Source organism: Tachyglossus aculeatus, chromosome 10 (genome assembly GCF_015852505.1).
Source record: "Tachyglossus aculeatus isolate mTacAcu1 chromosome 10, mTacAcu1.pri, whole genome shotgun sequence".
Classification (NCBI taxonomy): Eukaryota; Metazoa; Chordata; class Mammalia; order Monotremata; family Tachyglossidae; genus Tachyglossus; species Tachyglossus aculeatus.
In genome coordinates, this window is record NC_052075.1 from 25333083 (window position 1) to 25355424 (window position 22342).

The window sequence follows — 22342 nt, forward strand, 5'->3', positions numbered from 1 at the left end:
TGGGAAATTTGCCCTACGACAGTGGAGGCAAGGAGGCTCCTGGCTGAAAGATTGAATGTGAAAGGAGAAGAATGTGGAGAGGGCAAAGGCAGAAGAGGACAGGGAGTCCGTAATGTCCTTCTGGCAAGACAGGAAGCACCTGATTATGTGAAAAGGACAATGATAGGGGATAAGGCAATTCACTTTCCAATAGCTGACCTCCCTGCCTCCTATTTCTTCTCACTCCAGTCCTTATTTCATTCTGCAGTCTGGATTTTTTTCTAAAAAAATATTCAGTTTAAGTCTCCCCGCTCCTCAGGAGCCTCCAAAGTTTGCCCATCTACCTCCTCGTTAAATGGAAACTCTTCACCATTGGCTTAAAAGTTCTTAATCAGCTCCCCTCCTCATACCTCACCTAGCTGATTTTCTACTATAACCCAGCCCACACGTTTTGCTCCTCCAGTGCCAACCTACTCACTGTACCTTGATCTCTTCTGTCTCACTGTTGTCCTCTTGTCCATGTCCCCCCTCTGTTCCCTCCCCCTTCATATATGACAGACCACCACTCTCCCCACCTTCAAAGCCTATTAAAATCACATTTCCACCCAGATAGTTTACCAAACTAAACCCTCATTACTCCTACTCCCTTCCCCTTCTACATCATCCTTGCACTTAGATTTGTACCCTTTTAAGAACTTGTTATTCACCCCATCCTAGGTTCCTCAGCATTCATATACATATCTGTAATTAATTTTAGTATCCATCTCCCCCTCTAGAGTGTAAGCTCCTTGTGGACAGGGAATGTGCCTACCAACTTCATTGAATTGTACTCTTTCCAGCACTTAGAACTGTGTGCTCTACATATAGTAAGTGCTCAGTGCATGCCATAGATTGAACAACTGATTGATCAAAAGGGAGTAGAGGGGAATGTCAAGGGGAGGAATGAGGTTAAGGCAGGGGAGAACTCCTGTGGCAACCCCTGGAAGGCCGGATATGTCCCAGGACATCACTTGGGAACAGGGCTCACTTTACTGTTTGAATAGGGCAGGGAAATTGGAGCCACCCAGAAGGCAATGAAAATAAAGGGTGTCCCTTTCTTTTCCTAACTCTGAGATCATGCCAACAAGAACTGGCCCTGAAACCACAAAGTGATGCCATCAGTCACTAAACCATAAGTGCCCTGAGGGCAGGGATCATACTTACCAACTCTATTGTACTATTAATTAATGGTATTTTTATCGATTGATGGTATTTATTGAAGACCTACTGTATGCCGAGCACTGTACCAAGTGTTGAGAAATTATACTGCAATATGCCATTCTTGCCCACAAGGAGCTTACAGTTTAGTTTCCCAGTTACTTAGAACAGTGGTCTGTACACTTGAAGTATTCAGTACGTACTTCTGACTGATTGATAAATCATCCTCTTCCCGGATGAGAAAACTGGGAAGGTTCAGGTTGCCTAGCAGTCCCTTGGTAGAACTGGGGATAGAACCCAGGTGTCCTAACACCCAACCCCATACCCTTTCCCCTAAATCACACTGATCGAGGTAGTCCAGGTTCCTCAGTGAGATAGTCAAAGAAAGACACTCAAGAATCCTACTAAAGAGTGGAAAGTTTTAGCCCTTGCACACGTGCCAGTGGCTGGGGATCCTTATTTATGAAATTGCTTGTTGGTCCCCCTTTACTAAGGCACTGAAACCATCATTCTGAAGGCCACATATCATGCTTTTATGGCGGATCAGGGTTTAATCATTGGAGACCAGTGTATCATCTGATTCTGCTAAACCATATAGCTGAATCTGGCCTGGAATTGTTTTATTCACAACATACAATCTATTTTCATGGTGATCAAAACAATAGATATTGTTGGTCAATTATCCTACTGCAGCTGGTCACGAGGGACGTTCCATGGGATTGCATTCCAAATCCCTGACTTTCCTCTGCTTTTGCTTCTCCTAGAGCAAATCTTTCATTAAATATTCATACCCAGAAACAAAGCATTAATGCACAACATTTTGGCGATAAGCTGATCTAATCATCCTGATTCTCAGAACCGTGGTGCCCAGCACAAGCTGAAATGGATGACTGAGTCATCCTCCGGAAACCTCTGATGCACTATCTTGTTTCAATTCATCTGGCCATGTAATTTAGGATAGACGGGGTGGCTACATTTTCCTAAATGCAGCCAAGTATTCCTAACTCAGAGCCAGGAAAAAAGTGTGGCCACTGCAGTGTTAGCCATGGGTAGAGCCCTAAGGGAACTAAAGAAGAAACTGCTTGTTGTCGGCTTTAAGGCACATGATCAGGTCTCTCCCTCCTGTCCATCCGGGTTCCTCTCCCACTGCAATCCAGCCCTCATATTTTGTTCCTCTAACACCAACCTACTCTCTGTGTTCCAAGCTCTTTTTTCTCTCTGTCAAACCCTTACTAACCCTTCTTTTTGTCTGGGACTACCTCCCCCTTCACATCTGATGGACCACCATTCTTCCTATCTTCAAATTCATTCTAAAATAACATCTCCTCAGGGAAACTTTCTCTGACTACCCTCTTACCTCCCCAACTTATAACAATAACAATGGCGATAATAATAATAATTGTGATATTCATTAAGTGCTTACTATATGCCAGACCCCTGTCTCAGGGTCACACCTGGAGAGTTTCCAGTACTCTACTAGTCTTGACTAAGGGAGGGAGAGTCAAGCAGAGGCCTATTCCATTTCTACCTTCCACAGTGGTTAACGAGTGGAAGGCAATCTGCTAAAAGTCAAAACTCACCTGCGCTGGGCAGCAGCAGCAGGGGAGAGAGTCAAGGGCAGAGACTCAAGATGACTGTGGGTAAAGGGGCAATGGTAAACTACTTCTGTGTTTTTACCAAGAAAACTCTACGGATATCATCATCATCATCAATCGTATTTATTGAGCGCTTACTATGTGCAGAGCACTGTACTAAGCGCTTGGGAAGTACAAATTGGCAACATATAGAGACAGTCCCTACCCAACAGTGGGCTCACAGTCTAAAAGGGGGAGACAGAGAACAAAACCAAACATACTAACAAAATAAAATAAATAGAATAGATATGTACAAATAAATTAAATAAATAGAGTAAAAAAATATGTACAAACACATATATATATATACATATATATATATATATATATATATATACAGGTGCTGTGGGGAAGGGAGGGAGGTAAGATGGGGGGGATGGAGAGGGGGACGAGGGGGAGAGGAAGGAAGGGGCTCAGACTGGGAAGGCCTCCTGGAGGAGGTGAGCTCTCAGCAGGGCCTTGAAGGGAGGAAGAGAGCTAGCTTGGCAGATGGGCAGAGGGAGGGCATTCCAGGCCCAGGGGATGACGTGGGCCGGGGTTCGATGGCGGGACAGGTGAGAGCGAGGTACGGTGAGGAGATCAGTGGTGGAGGAGCGGAGGGTGCGGACTGGGCTGTAGAAGGAGAGAAGGGAGGTGAGGTAGGAGGGGGCGAGGTGATGGAGAGCCTTGAAGCCGAGGGTGAGGAGTTTCTGCCTGATGTGCAGATCGATTGGTAGCCACTGGAGATTTTTGAGGAGGGGAGTGATATGCCCAGAGCGTTTCTGGACAAAGATAATCCGGGCAACAGCATGAAGTATGGATTGAAGTGGAGAGAGACACGAGGATGGGAGATCAGAGAGAAGGCTGATGCAGTAGTCCAGACGGGATAGGATGAGAGCTTGAATGAGCAGGGTAGCGGTTGGGATGGAGAGGAAAGGGCGGATCTTGGCAATGTTGTGGAGCTGAGACCGGCAGGTTTTGGTCACGGCTTGGATGTGATACCAGAACAATTGCAGATGGAGGTGGGGCATTCTGGGAGAGATGTGCCCATGGTATTGCTATGGTTCGGAGATGACTCGACTGCAGAAGACAAGGCAATATGCCAGACATTGTACTGAGTACTGAGGTAGAGATAGGATGATCAGGTCTCACATGGTCCTCACAGATTAATTAGCAGGGAGAACAGGTATTGAATCCCCATTTTGTAGATGAGCAAACTGAGGCACAGAGACGTTAAATAGCTTGCCCAAGATCATACAATAAGCACATGGCAGAGTTGAGATTAGAACCCAGGGCCTCGGACTCCCAGGCTTGTGATCTTTCAACTAGGTGTTGCTGCTTCACCCTACTGTACCACTTACACACTTGAATCCATACCCCCTAACCACTGAGGTACTTATCTCTCCATATAGCACATATGCACCTATCTTTATATGTTACCTCCCCAACCTGTAATTTACTTTACTATCTGTCTTTTCCTCTAGGTTGTCAGATCCTGGAGAGAAGGGATTGTATCTACTTAATCTAGTGTTCCCTCCCAAGTGCTAAGAACAGTGCTCTGAACATAATAAGCTCTCAATAAATACCATTGATAAATTGTTTGATTGTGGGCAGGGATCATGCCTACCAACTCCATTGTATTTGATGCTACCAAGCACTTAAAACAGCTCTGCACTCAGTAGGCGCTCAAGAAATATCATCGATTGATGGATTTACGCAGCTTAGCTGCTCAGATTCCATTCTGAAGAACCTGGATGCAAGATGCAGGATGTGGTGGGAAAAAGACCTGAATCACCAGTAACTCCTTCCCTCCTTCTTCCAATGCTTATACCACGCAGCAGCTCCCTTTCCCAACCCCCAACACCTGACTGCCTCTTGTGCAGAACTGAACCCAAGACCTGCTCTATTCCTGTTGACCGGGTCCTGAATTATAATAGAGACCACTTCCCTATGCCTGTCCTTACCTCAGGACCATTAGAGTCATGATCTAGCCTTTTAGCAATTGTCCATTCCACCAGTGTGTTTCATTTGACAAACCAGGCTTAGAGGGGTTCAGAGAATCTTCAGCTGCATTCCCAAAGTAAGCCCAATTGATTTTGTTCAACTCTTTGAAGGTGAAGGTGGCACATAATATTCACTGTATTTCACAAAAGCATTTTATCCTTCACTGCATCTGAGATCATTCATATGCTTGGGCAACATGGAAAAAGAGGAGTAAAAGTGAACTTAGGAGCCTGACCCTAAAGAAATTATTTTCCCAGGCTGCTAAAGGACTTCGGTGGCGTCAAAATCCCTCTGAATCTTACAAGACAGAGTGGGGTTGATCAATCAAAAAATCAATGGTGTTTACTGATCATTTATGATGTGCAGAGCACTGTACTAGTTACTTGGTTGAGGACACTGCCCACCAGGAGTTTACAATCTAGAAGGCTTACTAGTCTATGTGTTGAACTGGGCTGGTTAATAAATATGATTGAATGAACTGGGCTGCTGTCAGGACAATTACAGTCAAATGCTTTGGCTAATGATCCAGATTCTTTGATCAAAATTGTGTTTTGTGGCCTGAATTAAGCAGGAAAATGCAGCCGGGTAGACCTCAGTTGACAAGCCAGGCACCCTCATCTGACTGACTGCAGCTCTCTGCTGCTCCTGCAAGAAGGAAATCAAAGAGCAGTGCTGCAATAAGTTTTGTTTTCTTCTGTTTCCTAGAATTTTTAACCTTAAAGAGACCTTTCAGCATCTGAACAACAAAATCTAATGAGTTGCCTTCAGTTTTATAAACTGGCTCTATGAGCATTTAGGACTTACCAGTGAATTAGAAGGTGGTTGGAAAGACAGATATTTAGTGGACATTCTCTTCTGCGTATCCATGCCTGGAAAGATTGACCCTGGTTTCCTTAATATAGGCAGTTCATACAGGGCCATTAGGTTTCTGAGCAGGCCTCTTGGTATTAAAGCACACTAATCCCTCCATAAATCTTCAGCACTTATGTTCAGTGATACTCTGAAACCCCTTTATTCCTGATTCTTTGAACTTGCAACTAAATGAGAATTTAGTGGTGAAAGGACTTACAGGGAATCCAGCATATTTCTCTCTACCAAATGTTATGGATGTGTTTCATTTGTGTCCTTCTGTGCAGCGCCTATCGTTCTGCCATGTGGGTAATTTCTAGCTCTTTTTTTACTTGTTTGCGGACTTGTGTTTTGTTTATTGTGTGTCCTTAAGTGAGATGCTGCTAGGCATAAATTTACTCATAAAAAATGAATCCTATTTTTATAAAATAGGGTTAAGCTATAAACAGTTCCCTTATAAGGAAAATTATGCATGCTGTAAAACAAAAAGTTTTTTTAAGCTATTTTTAAGTGCTTACTATGCACCAGGAGCTGTGCTAAGCACTGGAGTAGATAAAAGCTGATCAGGTTGAACACAGTTCATGTCCCACACGGGGTTCACAGTCTTAATCCTCATTTTATAATTGAAGTAACTGAGGCACAGAGAAATTAAGTGACTTTTCCCAGGTTAGACAATAGACATGGAAAGAGCATGGATTTGGTAGTCAGTGGACCTGGATTCTAATCCTCACTCCATCACTTGTCTGCTGAGTGAAACTGATCAGATCGTTTAACTTTTCTGTTCCTCAGTTTCCACATCTGTTTCTGACCTCCCAACCTCCTGCCTCTCCCCAGTCCAGTCCATATTTCACTCCATTGCTCAGATGATCTTTCTATAGAAATGTTCAGGGCATGTCACTCTGGTCCTCAGAAATCTCCAGTGATGGCTTATCCACCTCTGTATCAAACAGAAACTCCTCATTATTGGCTTTAAAGCTCTCCATCACCTCACCCATTCCTACCTCACCTCCCTTCTCTTCTTCTACATTACAGCCTGCACAATCTGCTCCTCTGTTGCTAACCTTCTCACTGTGCCTTGTTCTCTCCTGTCTCACCACCAACCCCTGACCCACGTCTTAACTCTGGCCTGGAATGCCCTCCCTCCTTAAATCCACCAAACAATTACTTGTCCTCCCTTCAAAGCCCTATTGAAGGCTCATCTCCTCCAAGATGCCTTCCCAAACTAAGCCCCACTTTTCCTCAGCTCTCACTCCCTGCCGTGTCACCATGATTCTCTCCCTTTGCTCTTCGCCCCTTTCCCCACCCCGCAACGCTTATGTATATTTGTATTTATAATTTTATTTATATTTATTTATTATATTTATATTATATTATATTATTATATATTATATTATATTGTATATTTATTATATTATTTATTATATTATTATTTATTATAATATAATTGTATTTATAATTCTATTTATTTATAGTCATGTCAATTTACTTGTATTGATGTCTATCTCCCCCACAACACACACACACTGTGAGGCAGGGATTGCCTCTCTTTATTGCTGTATTGTACTTTCCAAGTGCATAGTACAGTGCTCTTTTAGACTGTGAGCCCACTAGTGGGTAGGGACTGTCTCTATATGTTGCCAAATTGTGCTTCCCAAGTGCTTAGTACAGTGCTCTGCACACAGTAAGCGCTCAATAAATACGATTGATGATGATGATGCTCTGCACACAGTAAGCTCTCAATTAATATGATTGAATCAATGAATTGAATGAATGAAGAAATGTAAGTTGGTCACTAAAGGGCAGATGAGGTTGGAGGTAGCAGAGGCAGGGAAAGTGGCCAGTCCATCCCCGACTATGAGGGTGGATGTCCAGGAGGGAATCTTTTAGACTGTAAGCCCACTGTTGGGTAGGGACTGTCTCTATATGTTGCCAACTTGTACTTCCCAAGCGCTTAGTACAGTGCTCTGCACACAGTAAGTGCTCAATAAATACGATTGATGATGAATCCAGCCCACACCTCCTCCAAACTTCCTGGGCTGGGTGGGCTGAGAAGCACTGGCCCTTGGTGCCACCAGAGGGGCTGAGAAGGAAGAAGATAGTGTGGGAAACTTAGGTGTGTCCAGGTGAGGGCTGGTGTGAAAATGAGGATTGAGTTTGTAAATTTATGTGGGACATGAGCTGTGTCCAACCAGAGCGTGGGCTTGGGAGTCAGAGGTCATGGGTTCGAATCCCGATTCCACCACTTGTCAGCTGTGTGACCTTGGGCAAGCCACTTAACTTCTCTGTACCTCAGTTACCTCATCTGGAAATTGGGGATTAAGACTGTGAGCCCCAAGTGGGACAACCTGATCACCTTTTATCCCTGCCAGTGTTTAGAACAGTGCTTTGCACATAGTAAGCGCTTAACAAATACCATTATTATTATTATTATTATTATTAACTTGTATCTACCCCAGCACTTAGTACATTGCCTGGCATATGGTAAGCACTTAACAAATACCATTAAGTAGATAATAAATAAGGATAAAAGCTCTTCCCTAGCCTTCTTGCTTTCAATTTCCCAATTTCAGCTCACCACACACCAGTTTTTTAGTATCATATTATTGTCAATCTCAGTGTGCTCTGTTCAGCTTAGCACAGCTTCAGAACCAGAGACTTTGTTCTAAAACTTTGTTGTTTGTGATTCTTTCTTAACGAATCAATCATATTTATTGTGACCTTACTATGTATAGAGCACTGTATTAAGTGCTTGGGAGATTACGATATAACAGTGATGGTAGAGATGTTCCCTGACATAATAGGCTTACAGTACAGAGTCTACAGTCTTACAGTCTACAGTCTTCCCCAGTCCTTCCATGTCTCCCAGCCAAGGAGACGTTTAGACTGCATCTCAGCTCTGAAGACCTTTAGTTAGGTCTGAAGCTTAATACCACCCTGCCAACATACTCTGCTTAACAGTTTCCCAAGGGATCCTTTTTGATTCGGGTTTCTGCTTCTTGTCTATCATTGCATAATTGCATCAATGGTCAATAATCCTGTGATAACCTATATCTGTGTTGACAATATAAAATTTTAGTTGTGTTCCTGCCTTCCCTTTTACAAGTTATTACCTTTAGGCGTACCAACATAGTGCCTGGCTGATTTGATGTAGTGGTTTATATTAACTTGCCTGTCTTGGATTTGTGTGTCTAAAGTACAGTCATCTGCATTTAGCAAATCTTGAATGGTGAACTCTGGGACTTCACCTGATGCTCCTAATCTGTTGTGTTGGAGGAGTTTTGGGAAGGAGCATTCATTCATTCGTTCATTCAATCCTATTTAGTGAGTGCTTACTTTGTGCTGAGCACTGTACTAAGTGCTTGGGAGAGCATTTGCCCACAACGAGCTTATAGTCTAGAAGGGAGGAGACAGACATTAATATAACTAAATTACAGATAAGTACATAAGTGTTGTGGGACTGGGAGGGGGGAAGAACAAAGGCAGCAAGTCGGGGGGGGGGAGGGCACAGAAGGGATTGGAAGAATTGGAAAGAGGGTCTGAGTCAGGGAAAACCTCCTGGAGGAGATGTGCCTTCAATAAGGCTTTGTAGGAGGGAAGTGTAAATGACTATCAGATTTGATGACATTAGAGGCCAGAGGCAGGATGTGGGTGAGGGGTCCGAGGAGAGATCGAGGCACAGTGAGAACGTTAGCATTAGAGGAGTGAAGTGTGAGGGCTGGGTTGTAGTAGGTGGGTAGCAAGGTGAGCTAGGAGGGGACAAGGTGATGGACTGCTTTAAACCAATGGGGAGGGATTTTTGTTAGATGCAGAGGTGAATGGGCAACCACTGGAGTTTTTTGAAGAGTGGGGTTACTTGTCATTAACGTTTTTGTAGAAAAATGATCTGGGCAGCAGAATGAAGTATGGACTAGAGTGGGGAGGGGCAGGAGGTTGGGGGTCAGCAAGGGGGCTGATGCAGTAATCCAGGTGGGATAGAATGAGTGATTGTATTAACGTGGTAGCAGTTTGGATGGAGAGAAAAGGGTTTAGTGATGGAATAAATATGTGGGTTGAATGAGAGAAAGGGGTCAAGGATAACATCAAGTTTATGGACTTGTGAGGCAGAAAGGATCATGATGCCATCTACAGTGATGGGAAAGTTAGGGGGAAAACAGGGTTTGGGTGGGAAGATACAGAGTTCTGTTTTGCATATGCTAAGCTTGAGTTGACAGGAGGACATTGAAGCACACCTCTCTTGAAGGCAAGAGGATATGTGAGACTGGAGAGTGTGAGAGAGCTCAGGGCTGGAGATATAAATTTGAGTATCAGCCACATAGAGGTAGTAGTTGAAGCCATGGGAGCATATGAGTTCTTCAAGGGAGTGGGTGTAGATGGAGAACAGAAGGAGACGTAGAACTGAACCTTGAGGGACCCCCTCCCCCGCCACAGTTCGGGGGTGGGAGGAAAGAAGGAGGAGCCTGCAAATGAGACTAAGAATCAGTGGCCAGAGAGATAAGAAGAGAATTAGGAGAGGACAGAGTCAGTGAACCTCAGGTTGTATGATGTTTCCAGGATAAGGGGATCGTCCATAGTGACGAAGGTAGCTGAGAGGTTGAGGGGGATTAGGATGGCATAGGTGCCATTGAATTCAGTGAGGAGGATATCTGCACCTGTTCACCTGTGTATTCTTTCCCAGGGCTTAGTAAAAATAATAATAATAATAATAATAATAATAATAATAATAATAATAATAATAATGGTATTTATTAAGCGCTTACTATGTGCAAATCACTATTCTAAGCATTGGAGAGGTTACAAGGTGATCAGGTTGTCCCATGGGGGGCTCACAGTCTTAATCTCCATTTTCCAGATGAGGTAACTGAGGCACAGAGAAGTTAAGTGACTTGCCCAAAGTCACACAGCTGACAATTGACAGAGCCAAGGTTTGAACCCATGACCTCTGACTCCAAAGCCTGTGCTCTTTCCATTGAGCCATGCTGTAGATGCCATTGGATTCGGTGAGGAGGAAATCTGCACCTGTCCACCTGTGTATTCTTTCCCAGTGCTTAGTAATAATAATAATAATAATAATGACATTGATTAAATGCTTACTATGTGCAAAGCACTGTTCTAAGCCCTGGGGATATTACAAGGTGATCAGGTTGTCCTTTGGGGGGGGCTCACAGTCTTAATCCTCATTTTACAGATGTGGCAACTGAGGCACAGAGAAGTTAAGTGACTTGCCCAAAGTCACACAGCTGACAATTGGTGGAGCCGGGATTTGAACCCCTGACCTCTGACTCCAAAACCCGTGCTCCTTCCACTGAGCCACGCTGCTTCTCTTAGTAGTAGCACAGTTTTATGAACACAGTAAGTGCTCAGGAAATACTACTACCTGTACTTTCTCCATTAGGCTGTAAACACCACAGTCTGGAACTATGTTTTGGTGTTTAACCCACTGTTGCTTAGGATAATATTAACAATGATGGTATTTGTTAAGCGCTTACTATGTGCAAAGCACTGTTCTAAGCACTTGGGGGGATACAAGGTAATCAGGTTGTCCCACGTGGGGCTCACAGTCTTAATCCCCATTTTCCAGATGAGGTAACTGAGGCACAGAGAAGTTAAGTGGCTTGCCCAAGGTCACACAGCTGACAAGTGGTGGAGCCGGGCTTCGAATCCATGTCCTCTGACTCCCAAGCCTGGGCTCTTTCCATTGGGCCACGCTGTGCTCTAGTCCCAGATGGTCTATGGATGGTCCCCTCATGGTGTGAAACAGTTAATGTAGTTTTCCAAACTGCTTCATTTATTTCTGAGGAGCAATTTATACACTGGGAAAATCTGGGGGAATATGTCCTCGAAGGAAACTTAAAAGATCTATCAATTATGTGTATAATCCGTCCCTTGATTAATGACCCTAGCTACTACTTGCTGGGGCCGCTAGCTGATTATGAAGTTCTCTTTGCTCATCAAGCTATTTGGTATCCCTCTCAGATCAGTAGGTGTGTTGATCGGAAATCACTACACAAACGCTGCAGATTACAGCCCCCAGGTGCCATCTCCCATGAAACCAAAAAGAGCCATTATGCCAGTGACAACCAACACCGTGATTATTGAGCCAGGGAAGCACTAATGAGGTGAAAATCATTTTGACCCACAGCCTAAACTTAAACACGGCAGGGACCTCCCTGCTGCAAGCCACAAAAACAACAGGAGAGGGACGTGGGCTTTACCTGACATTCACTGCTTCTATCCCAAATGTTCCCATGACACCATCCAGCCAGAGAATTCTAATCCTAATGCCAGGAGCTGTTTTCGCAAAATGGAATGGTTGCAAGTGTGTGTGGAAAAGTGACCATGTCTGTGGACTTGTCACGTAGAAACTCAACAGCCAATAAGGACATGGTGTTGAGTGAAGCAGTTGATGTAGGAGATAGGTGTAATAATAATGATGGTATTTGTTAAACGCTTACTATGTGCAAAGCGCTGTTCTAAGCACTGGTAATGTAATGGTGGTGTGAAAGTCAGTGCCTATTAGACAGCAGTTTGCAAAGTCCTGAAATAATCATGCTGTAGGTGTAGCTAAATGGAAGGCTTGGATATTCGCATCTGTTTCAGTTGTTCTATTTATACATCAGGGACTGCTATTAAATGGGAACAGAGTGTGAGAATAGAAGAAAAATTCATTAAAGGAAACAGGTATAATGATGTTCCAAGGAAAATAGAGATATGGATGGAAAGGAGAAGAAAGGGAAGCAGTGTTGCTTGGTAGAAAGAGCATGAACCTGGGAATCAGAGGACTTGGGTTCTAATCCTGGCTCTATCTCTTGCCTGCTGGGTGACCTTGGACAAGACACTTGGTATTTCTATGCCTCAGTTTCTTCAACTGTACAATACCTGTTCACCCACCTACATAGACTGTGAGTCTCATGTGGGACAGGGATGGTGTCCAACCTGGTAAACTTGGATCTACCCTAACAGTTAGTGCTTGGCATTTAAAAAATATCATTCATAAACAACAACAATAAAAAAACTCTCTTCTCTCCTTATTGTTTCACAGGCAGAATAACCCACCCAGCAAGACATGCCTAACTACTTACCCTTCCTCTCCCCCAACCTGATTCTCTTCTAGAAATTGGCCCAACCGCCTGTCTGCGCCTTGGCTTCTCCAGCTGCTGGCCACTTCGAGGATTATCAGAGGCTCAGTTGTAAAGTTGTAAAGGAGAGTGCAAGTTTAAAGAAGATCACAGCATGACCAGAGCGATGGCTACTTTGCCTCTCTGTGTGGTGGAAAGAGATAACCACCCACTTTCCAGGTAGGGCACCTCACCCTTCTGTTCTGGCCACACTCTCTGGGTTGGCCAATTTGGGACATGATACCCAACAGTGGATAAAGCTCAAGAGGCCCGGTTTCTAGCTTCAGCTTTTCCATTGGCTTGCTATGGACCTCTGGGAAAGTCACTTATCTGCTTCATGCCTCAGTTTTCTCCTCTGTAAAAGGGGCACAAGGTACATGCTTTCCTTACCTCTTAGACCCTGAGCACCATGAGGGACAGGAACAGTGTCCAATCTGATGATCCTGAATCCGCCCCAGTGCTTAACAAAACATTGGGCACAGAGTTGGTACTTAAACAATACCATAAATAATTAAGTAATCCACCCTTGGCCAGTGTTGGGATGTGGAGAGTTGCTCAATAAGGCCTTAATCATGCTTGCATAATAATAATAATAATAATAATAATAATAATAATAATCTTGGTATTTATGTGATCACTATATGCTAGGCCCTGTACTTAGTTCTGTGGTGGATAAAAACAATTCGGATTGGACACAGTCCCGGTCCCACGTGGGGCTCTCAAACTCAATCCCCATTTTATAGATGAAGTAAACTGAGGCCCAGAGAAGTGAAGTGACTTACCCAAGGTCACACAGCAAATCATGACCTTCTGACTCCCAGCCTAATGCTCTATCCACTATGCTGTGGTTATAGGGATTCATTTTGCCCTCCTGAAGAATTTGGATTCCATGGATGACTAGCATTTTCTTTCTTCTGAGAAGAAATAGTTGAATCGGGGAACTTAGACTGAGGAGAAGTTGAAAAAGTAAAGAGAAAATAGTTCAAATATATGTAATATAATGCCATTCAAAACAGGAATGTGTAATTCAGTTCATGTGATTTATGAAACAGAAGAAAATCTATAATAATAATAATTGTGGTATTTGCTAAGGACTTACTTTGTGCTGTACTAAACGCTGGAATAGTTATAAGCTAATCAGGTTGGACACAGTCTCTGTCCCATATAGGGTTCACAGCAGAGCATGGGCTTGGGAGCAAGCGCTTAGCACAGTGCTCTACACACAGTAAGCACTCAATAAATGCGATTGATTGATTGGGAGTCAGAGGGTCATGGGTTCTAATCCTGACTCTGCCACATGTCTGCTGTGTGACCTTGGGCAAGTCATTTCACTTCTCTGGGCCTCAGTTATTTCACTTGCATCATGGGGATTGAGACTGTGAGCCCCATGAGCCCCTAAATCTCAGCTCAAAATACCCCCAGAGTCACTTCAGGAGCTCCCAGATCCCAGGCAGTCTCCATCATCATCATGTTAGAAAGTCCCAGAAAGCCTCCAAGATCAATTGATTTTTTCATGACAAGGAATGCATGTTTGCTCCCCAGAGAATGGTGGGGGAAAAGGAGAAAAGGAATGGCCTGGAGACCTCACCCCTCCAGAGGCTTCTGACTTCCACTGGCATTTCTATCAAGGAAGGTTTGCTCACTCCAGACAGCCTTGGGGACCCTAGGCTACCTCAGACAGGGTCTAGGTCAGGGCCAGCAGCCCCCTTAGGATTTTGTTCTTCTGCCAACACTGGTCTGGACTTGGACACTCCCGGGAAACCAGTGCCCCGGGTTTTTTTGTTCGGGGAGATGGAGATAGGATCCTGTGAAGCCACCAAAACCACTTGAAAATCCCCATGAGACCCTGGCACTGTCCTGGAAGAAGACACTCCAGGCTGGTACATGACTCTTCACCTCAACCCCAAACTCGAAATTCCAGAACTTTCTACGGCTCCCGGTGGCCAATGTGATGGAGGATTTCTATCACAATCACCTTGTGCTTTCTGAAGGGTTTGAGAAGCAGTGTGGCTTAGTGGAAAGAGCACGGGCTTGGGAGCCAAAGGACATGGGTTCTAATCCTGGCTCTGCCACTTATCTGCTGTGTGACTTTGGGCAAGCCACTTAACTTCTCTATGCCTCAGTTACCTCATCTGTAAAATGGGGATTGACTGTGAGCCCCAAGTGGGACATCCTGACTGCCTTGTATGTACCCCAGTGCTTAGAACAGTGCTTGGCACACAGTAAGCACTTAACAAATACCATAATAATAATCTGTATATTGGGGATTAATACTGTGACCCCCATGTGGGACATGGACTGTGTCCAACTGATTATCTTGTATTTATTCATTCATTCAATCATATTTATAGAGCGCTTACTGTGTGCAGAGCACCCAGTGCTTAGTACAGTGCCTGGCACATAGTATATGCTTAAAAAATTACCGGTTTTTGGTTGTTTTTTTTTAAAGACTATGACTGACACTTCCTGAATTCCGAAGAGACCTCTCCTGGTCCCTTCAGGGGACACTTCAAGAATAAGGTCCTAGGAAAATCAACTAAGAGAGGCTCCAAGAAAATCACTTTCCATTAATTAATGAATTGGTTCCATTAATTAATGGGCCTGGGAGTCAGAGGACCTGTCTGGGCTCTAATCCTGGATCCACCACTTCCCTGCTATGTGATTTTGGGCAAGTGACTTCACCTCATTGTGTTTCAGATCCTTCATCTGCAAAATGAGGATTCAATACCTATTCTTCTCCCTACTTAAACTGTGTGCCCCAGGTACGACTTGATAATCTTGTATCTACCCCAGCACATAGTACAGTGCTTGACATATGTTTAACCAAGTGCTAAATGAATACGACTGAATGAATGAATGAATACAATAATTATTATAAAGTGCTGATTATACACCAAGAACATCACTGGGGTAAACACAAAAGAATCAGATCAGATCTGTCCCTGGTCCATGAAAGGCTTTCAAACTAGGAGGTAAGGAGAGCAGATGTTTAATTCCCGTTTTACAGAAAATTGAAGCAAAATGACCTGAAGTAACTATGCCTCAAATTTCACAGCCAAGCATTAGTGGATCTGGGACTAAAACCCAGGTCGCTTTGAGGTGAATGAACTTGATTCTTCTGAATCCAAAAGATGCTGCTCATTTAAATCAAAAGGTGAGTTTGTTTTCTGGTCTTAAACAGTTTCTTCCATTCTGGATTGTCACATTTCTGGTTACAAATATGTTGTTCTGTGAATTAATCAGATTTGGGACATACTTTGGGGAAAATAGATTCGTTTCCATCAAAACTGTTAAACTAATGAATTAGTTTTGAATTTGGAAAACCATGTTTCCTTAATTTAAAGAATAGTCACTTTCAGGAAAAATCAGATTTACCCTTTTTCATTTGTTTTTAAAGGAAATCAGATGTGTGCAAATAGTCAATATTTTTCTTGAAAATAATCTTGTTCCTAGAACCATCAAAGGAAAATAATTTTGCTCCAAAACAACTACAACCCAGAAAAAAAGTGTATGTAAGGTCTTGCACCTAGCCCCTACTAGCATGGCAAACATATGATCAATGATTGTGGATGGGTAAATACATTGAAATTTGGATTTAGGTGATAGGTAAAGTTCCTTTTCTGATGGCATCCCTGCCCCTATATATAGCATAATCCCTGTTCAGAGATGGCATTGACTTTAGTATTGTGTCCCAAGAGTGCCAATTCCAGGGAAATGGCTGTCACAGGAGAAGCAGAATGGCCCAGGGGTAACAGCGCTTAGAACAGTGCTCTGCACATAGTAAGCGCTTAACAAATGCCATTATTATTAACAGCATGGGCCTGGGAGTCGGAGGACCTGGGTTTTAATTTTGACTCCACCACTTGCTTGCTGTGTGACCTTGGGAAAGTGACTTAACTTCTCTGTGCCTCAGTTTCCTCAGCTGTGAAATGGGGATTCAAACCTGTTAGCCTACTTAGCCTATGAGCCGAGGGACCGCGTCTGAGCTGATTGATTCATATCTACCCCAGTGCTTAGAATAGTGTTTGACACATAGTAAGCCCTTAAAAAATGCCATTGAAAAATATATTGTCCGCCTTGGCTTCCTGAGTCTTGTGCTCCATGGGACAGAGGTGATCCCTGGGGTGCTTCCACTTTGGAGTCCTGTTCATGGAGCCTCTGCTGCTGCAGGGGGTCCCAGGGCTGCCATGTCACATTTTCCCCCCTGCCCCTTCCCCTCTTCAGCTCCATTTTGCAGTCTGGGTTGAGTGGATTGAGCTCCATGGTGCAGGGAAGGGGATTCAAGCGACAGTGTCATCCCTGCAGTCTGGATTAGCCCTGCCCCCATCCCCTCTCACCTGCAGAGCATCCAAAGGGCCTGAGCCATGCCACTATGGAGAGTGACTCCATGGTATGCAGGAGCCCATGATATAGCCTGGAGTTACTGCAAGACACCTCCAACCCCCACCATATCACAGCTTGGGATTGACCCTCGCTCCCTGTCTTTCCCCAGTGACTTGGCATTTGGGGGTTTCTCCTCTACTCCCTGCCCCCCACCTTCCAGACCACGTGGCTCCAAGATGGCAGACTGAGTCATTAGGTGGAGATCAAGGGAGAGTTGGAGGAGGGACTGAGAGTGATGAACAGGCACCATTGAAGACCAGAGGATGCCAACTTCCTGCTCAACTGTCAACGAGAAGACATGGAACCTGACTGACAGGGCGGATACTAATAATAATGATAATGATGGTACTTGTTAAGTGCTTACTATATGCCAGGCACTGTACTGAGCACTAGGAGGACACAAGAAAATTGGGCTGGAGAGAGTCCCTGTCCCACGTGGGGCTCCCAGTCTCAATCCCCACTTTACAGATGAGATCCCCATTTTACACATAAAATGAGAAAAGGACAAATGAACTAATGAGAGTTCAATACCATGGGGGCATCTTCAGGAAGGCCAAGGGGAACTGAATGTGTCAGCCAGGGGTGGGCTTGTGCAAATGAATGGATGTGTTAAAACCCACCTATGATTATCAATGTCAATCATACTTATTGAGTGCTTACTGCATGCAGAACTCAGTATAAGTGCTTTGGAGAGTACAATACAATAGATTTGGTAGATATGTTCCCTCCCCACAAGGAGTATACAGTCTGAAGGACAGCCATTGTAAAGATGGGGAAATTGAGAGCCAGTGTGGTTAATTGTTTTGTCTGAGGACACACAAACTTCAACCCACAATGTGTCAACATTTCCAGAAACTCCTGCACATATATTCTCTCCCTCTTTATGTGGAAGGTGATGTTAGCAGCCTTCTTGGGCAGTATTTTCCCCTTACTCTTACCTGCTGTCTCCCTGAAAAACTTACATCAGTTCATTGAAAAGATGGTGAGAAGAGACCTTAAAAGGCACTTTCCACCAGCAATATCTCCACAGAACAGGCAGAAGAAATCACAAAGCACCAACTCATCATCATCAGCATCACTGTCAATAGCATCAAATGAGGACCTATTATGCACTTTGGGATGGTACAGAAGGAACAGGCAAGATACGTGTCCTGAAGAAACTTCTCTAATGAGTGAAGCAAGCTTGAGATCTGAAGCACGTTTCATGGATGTGGACTGTTGAAAGGCCTCAGCAATGGGCAGACCAACTGGGCAGGAAATAATCAGGACTCAAAAGACTTTCCTTAAGGACACTCTAATACTAATGAACACTATGGATGGTGTGGATGATACTGTCTCTCATACATCAGTCATCTCAGTTAGACCTGCCCATAAAGATTGACTGTGCTTTGATGTAGGTAGTATTCATCTTCAAACAGGAAGGACAGAAACAGAAAGTCTGAGAGAAGGAAGAATAGAAAAAGAGACCGAAAGATAGAAAGAGAGAGGGAGAGTAAAAAGAGAGAAAGAGAGAGAGAAAGAGAGAGAGAACGAAGGAAAAAGAGAGATGGGTCGTATTAGAGATAGTGGTAGAAGTAATATAAATGGTGTTTATCCAATTCCCACTGCACTGCGTAAATAGAAACTCTTTGCCATCAGCTTTGAAATTGTCAAACACTCAAACCTTACCTTGTTTTTCTTATTACAACCCAGCCCACACACTTCTCTCCTCTAATGCAGATCTTGATTGTACCGCATCTCATCTATCTCACCACTGAACGTTTTCCTGTATCGGGCCTGGAATTCCCTCCCCACCTCCATATACAACAAACCACCACCCTCTCCAACTTCAAAGCCTTAAAATTTCATCTCCTTCAAGAGACCTTCCCCAATTAAACCCTTTTTTCCCTAATCCCTTTCCCACATCACCGAAGAACTTGGATCTGTACTCTTTAAGCACTTGATATTCACCCCACCCTCAGTCCCAGTGCACATATATATACATTTATATCTCCCTCTCTATACTGCAAACTACTTGTGGGCAGTAAACATGTCTATCAGCACTGCTGCATTGCACTCTCCAAGTGCTTAGTGGAGTATTCTGCAAGCAGTAAGTGTTCAATAAAAACTATTGATTGATTGTCTAAACAAAATAAACATCATTCCCATTTACCCTTAGAACACCAAGCAAACCTACAAGGACCAAACCAGATGGCTTGAGGAATTTTAAGGGACTTCCAACATTTAACAAATTATTTATTGCAAAATCACCTCCCCCAGTCCCAGTCCAATCATGCCTGGAAAACATTTAAGATGATAATACAAATCAGTCCCTTGAGGATCCCCAAGTTCCTGCTGCTTCCAGATGATTTCCTCTTACAAGAAAGATCCCAGGAAAGGGCCCCACAAAGGAGCACTGTAGGGGGAGGTGTCTCCCCTCTGGCCCTCTCAGATATCTGTTTGGGAGGCCTTAGTCCACCTCTCCCACCTTCCACTTATCCCCAGGGACTTCAGGCAGAACTTCCTTGGGCTAGTCTGGCTGTATTATTTAATAGTGAGGAAAGTGGATAACCTTGGAATAGCTTATATTAAAAAGAGAAAGACCGAAAGAGAGAGAGGAAGGGAGAATGAGAGAATGAGAGACAGAGAGGGAGAGAGCTCAGAGTAGGAACTAGGTGAGCCAGAGTTACTGCAGCAAGAGAGGCTGCAAAATACCAGCAAGGGGTAGAAATATCACAGCTAAAAGAGAATTAATTTTCCCCATAAGCTCTGCAACCATGCTCTACTGCTCCAGATGGATAAACAGCATTCAGGACATGTGCCCCTGTGCTTTCTGCTTGCTTATCCCACAAGAAAGCTGTTGAAAAATGTGTTCCCAGAGAGGACGGGCAGCTAATAATGAAAAAAAAAACCCTCATCTGAAACTAGTCCCGCCACCCCCTGCAATCTATTATTGTAACAGGCACCCTAACAGTCAAGAACACAGTTGGATTCATTAGCTACCTCTAGGGTACAGAATGGGTCATTTGACTGGTTGTTCACTAGAATTCCTAAATGTTTTCCATTGAGAGAAATAAATGGTTACAATTAATTATTATTCTACCAAGATCCCCTAAATTCCCCAAATCAATATTTTGGCATGCTTTCCCCTTCTCAAGGACTCCTCTGTTTCCAGTGCTTACTTTGTGACCTGCCTTCTTTTACATCCCTCAGTCTTGAAGCTCTCAAGAAGTCAAAAACTGTTGCATTTTATACAGGACTCAATCTTGAATCATTAATGAACCTTCTCACTACAGAGCCCCCTCTTTGAATTCAAATAGTCCCTATTAGAAGTGCAAAAACCCGCTTAAAATGCATCTCTTTTCTACAGAGGAAATTCACATCTTTTCACCCATAGATGAACAAATTTCAAAATTCTTACAAACATTCTCAATTGAGGTTCCCAGTGATATTATTTACCTGGAAATACATGACAAACAGACACCCCCTTCTGAGACATATTCCCAGGGAAGAATGGATTTTCTGGAATAGTTTCTTTGGTATGAAACCAAGTCACCTTCCGAAAGAAAAGAAGAGAACTCTAATCACTATCTCCTTTGAAATATCAATCAGGAAGCTGGTGAGAAATCCCAAATCATTACCGGGCTACATCTGTAGATGTAATTAATTAATGTTTGTAAAGGGCTTTGAAGATGAAAAGCACCTAATTGGAGTTGGCTCTAAATCAACCCAGAAACTAACAGCCCCATATCTATTGTTAATACCTTGCTCTGGGTTTGCAGGATCCAATTTTATGGTGGATTGAAATCTCCCAATGATTCTGATTCTCTGCCTGAAAATACTTTATATCCAGGTCTGAGGGAGGAGACAGTAGGAGAAGCAAAACTTTTTTCTCCACTACCCCTGAGCACTGGAGGAAAAGAGAGGGGAAAGAAGGGATGTCCATTGGGTGATTTCTAAAGTTGAATTTGTAGGCCACTGGGCTACCAATTGAACACATTTTGAGGAAGAGACCTACTTGCAGAGAACATTCTCTTTGGACCAGAACTAATCCATCAGGCAGTCTCAGAGAGGAAGGGTTGGGATTGGACAGATAGCCTAATGGGCACAAGAGCATTAACTGTTTATAGTGCCCATCCACCCTACAGACTTTGTTAAATTATTGAAATTACTAAAACCCACCTGATTAGTTCTATCTACCCCAGCACTTAGTACAGTGATTGGCATGTAGTAGCACTTGACAAGTAGTACATTATTCCCAATAGATTGTAGACTCCTCCCACTGGATTGTAAGCTCCTTGAGGGCAGGGGTAATACCAAGCCTATTTTAGAAGCAGCAGCAGCAGTAGTAGTAGTAGTAGTAGTAGTAGTAGTAGTAGTAGTAGTAGTGATAGCATTTATTAAGAGTTTACTGTGTTCAGAGCATTGTACTAAGTGCTGAGAGAGAATACACAGGTGGGAATTAAGTACAGTCCCTGTCCCTATAATACTCTTCCAAGTGTTCTGCACACAGTATGTGCCCAATAAATAGCAATGATTGATTATTCAATTGATTGTTGGTGGGAGAGTAATCTTCTTACCCCACATTGCCCTCAGTTCTCCCACCTACCAATCAATCAATCAATCAGTGGTATCCTTTGCTAATCCCTTGCTCAATCACTAGATGAAAATAATCTATTCCTCTAAACATTTTTGACATTACCAGTTGTACATTTCTTTCCTCTCCCACTCCCCCATTTGTAAATAATTTTTGTCCATCTCCCCACATCAATCATATTTAGCAATCAATTGTATTTATTGTGGGTTTACTATATGCAGAGGACTTTACTAAGTGCTGTAGAGAAACAGTGTGGCTGTAGAGAAGCAGCGTGGCTCAGTGGAAAGAGCCCGGGCTTTGGAGTCAGAGGTCGTGGGTTTGAATCCCGGCTCCACCACAAGTCTGCTGTGTGACCTTGGGCAAGTCACTTCACTTCTCTGAGCCTCAGTTCCCTCATCTGTAAAAATGGGGATTAAGACTGTGAGCCCTTTGTGGGACAACTTGATCACATTGTATCCCCCCCAGAGTTTAGAACAGTGCTTTGCACATAGTAAGTGCTTAACAAATGCCATTATTATTATTATTATTGGGAGAGTACACTATAACAGAGTTAGTAGATGGGTTCCCTGCCCATAACAAATTTATGGTCTAGAGGGGGAGAGTGACGTTAATATGAATAAATTAGA